The following is a 2,962-nucleotide window of genomic DNA, read 5'->3' on the forward strand; positions in this document are numbered from 1 at the left end:
CAGAGTGAGATCCCAACTCAAATAATAAATAAATAAATAAATGAAAATAAAAAAGAAGAAGAAGAAATGTCCAGAAAAGGAAAATCCATAGAAATAGAAAGTAGATAGGTATAAGGCTAGGGAGTGACAGCTAATGGGTGTGAAGTTTCTTTTTAGGGTGATGACTTCTGGAATTAGATAGTGGTGATCTACACACAACTCTGTGAATATGCTAGAAACCACGACTTGTACACTTTAAAAGGGTGAATTATGGCCATGCTCGGTGGCTCAGCCTATAATCCCAGCACTTGGGAGGCCAAGGTGAGTGGATTTCCTGAGCCCACAGGTTAGAGACCAACCTGGGCAACTTGACGAGAACTTGTCTCTACAATAAATAAAAAATTAGCCAGGCGTGGTAGCCTGCGCCTGTAGTTCCGGCTGCTTGGAAGGCTGAGGCAGAAGGATTGCCAGAGCCCAGTAGGTTGACACTGGGTGGCCGTGAGTGTGCCAGAAAACAGATATACCCTAAGAATGATGAGGACAAATGATCATGTCAAAAGGTCATAAGAATAGGTTTGAAGGAGCTGTCATTGGTTACATTTGGTACAATTTGAGTATAAAAAATGAATGACATTTATTTTAAAACTAAACTCAAGAATCTCCAAGTTCATATTACTATTACTGCTGCACTGGTACTAATACACTAATATAAAAGGAGTGAAAGTGCTTTTTTAAATCAGGAGAATGCCAACCAACAGATATAAGAGTTATAAAATTGGAAATTCGCCATTTTTTGCAACAACTCTGGTAATAATTTATGATAATTGATGCAAGCCAGAGTCACCAGTTGAAGCTGCAACCACTAGGTGAAAGATTGTTTAACGGTTATTCACATAGTCTCAAAGTATCACCTCCTAGATTACTTATTAATTATAAAGGGGAAAATTCAAGCATCTCCGCAATGGAGAAATGTGCTGGACACTGCCTTAGCCAAAAGACAAACTTAGCATCACCAGTAATGGGACAAACTGACACTATGTGCCTACTCACATGAGACCAAGAAGAACACAATATCGTTGGGATAGCAGTTCCAAGAGGCTTCATCTGAATTTAATCATTAGGGAACAAAGAAACTGAAACTAAGGAACATTTTGCAAAGCAATTGACCTGGCCTCTTAAAAGATGGCAACATCATGAAAGAAAAAAGTGACCGGGTGGCAGGCTGCAGATGAAAGATTAGAGAACACGAACATTACAACTGAATGCATGATGTGATTCTGGACTGGATCCTGGTTTGGTTCCTAGTTTAGGGGAAAAAACAATACAGTTATAAAAGACCTTATTGCAACAGTTGATGAAATTTGAATGTGCACTCTATATTAAATAATGCTATATCAACTTCCTGGGTAGAATAATTGAATTGTGATTTTGAAGGAGAATGACTTTGTTTTTGGGAAACACAGAAGTATTTACAAGAAGAAGTGTAAATGTGTAAAAGTCTTGATGTCTGCAACAAATTCCCCAGTGGCTTATCTGTGTAACAATGTAAACAAATCTATTTGTAAATGTAAATATATGTGTGTGTATGTGTGTATATTTAGAGAGAAAGAAAGGAAAGCAAATATAACAAAATGCTAAAAATTGGTGAATCTAGTGAGAGGTATGTGGGTGCTCGTTGTACTATTTGCGTAATTTTTCCATAAATTTGACATTTTTCTTTTCTTTTTATTTAGTCAGGGTCTTACCTTGTCACCCAGGCTGGAGTGCAGTGGCACAATCACAACTCACTGTAACATCAACCTCCTGGGCTCAAACAATTCTTCCACTTTGGCCTCCCAAAGTGCTAGGATTACAGGCGTGAGCCACTGCACCCGGCCTAAATTTGACACTTTTTAAAACAAAAAGTTAGAAAATTTTTGCTTTTATAGATTCAAAACAATAAAAGGTATTTTCTTTAAAGTATTCTTGTAAAGTCTGTTGTCTGGGAGTCAGATTAGTGAAAATAAGATGAGTACCTAATTTTTTTCTAACAGTTTTTTTTTTTCATCATATGTCTTATTATGTCTGGATTGACGTTCACTTGGCATGGATATTTTTTTACATGATCTTGGAGTTATTTCTTTTGTGAAGATTTAAAGTGGAAAAGATATACTGGTGAGGTTTTAATTTATCCTCATGTGATGTGAGGTTTTAATTTATCCTCATGTGATGTGAGGATTCTTTTGAAAGTCTCAAGGTCTTAATGAAAGTAGATAACTTTAGTTCTTTTTTTTTTTTTTTTTTTGAGTTGGAGTCTCACTCTGTCGCCCAGACTGGAGTGCAGTGGCCGCTCCCCGCCACCGCAGCCTCGACCTGCTGGGCTCCGGTGATCCTTCTGCCTCAGCCTTCCGAGTGGCCGGAATTACAGGCATGCGCTACCACGCCTGGCTGATTTTTGATTTATTGTAGAGATGAAGTCTCGCCAAGTTGCCAGGTGGGTCTCGAACCCGCGGGCTCAGGCAATCCATTCACCTCAGCCTCCCAAGGCACAGGATTACAGGCTGAGCCACCGAGTCCGGCTACTTTATTTCTTAAAAATTAACATGCTCAAAGTTATAAATGTTAGTGCCAAACAATTTTACAAAGATTAGAATTAAGATATACTCTCATTTTTATTATTCCGCTTCACATTATTTGAAAATGTGTAAACATTTGTTGGCTTAAAAAGTATATAATATTTTCCTTAGATTACCTAGTTAACATACTCTCAGTCTTTGTAGTAACTATCTACCTGTTTCCCTGTGCATTAAACTTATAGTTGTTCATAAATTCTTTCTTTTTTTTTTTTTTGAGTTGGAGTCTCACTCTGTCACCCAGGCTGGAGTGCAGTGGCATACTCACGGCCACATTAGCATCGACCTGCTGGGCTCTGGAGATCCTTCCACCTCAGCCTTCCAAGTAGCCGGAACTACAGGCATGTGCTACCATGCCTGGCTAATTTTTT

The sequence above is a fragment of the Carlito syrichta genome, unplaced genomic scaffold, assembly GCF_000164805.1.
Source record: "Carlito syrichta isolate Samal-C Ts95f unplaced genomic scaffold, Tarsius_syrichta-2.0.1 Scaffold307324, whole genome shotgun sequence".
Taxonomy (NCBI): domain Eukaryota; kingdom Metazoa; phylum Chordata; class Mammalia; order Primates; family Tarsiidae; genus Carlito; species Carlito syrichta.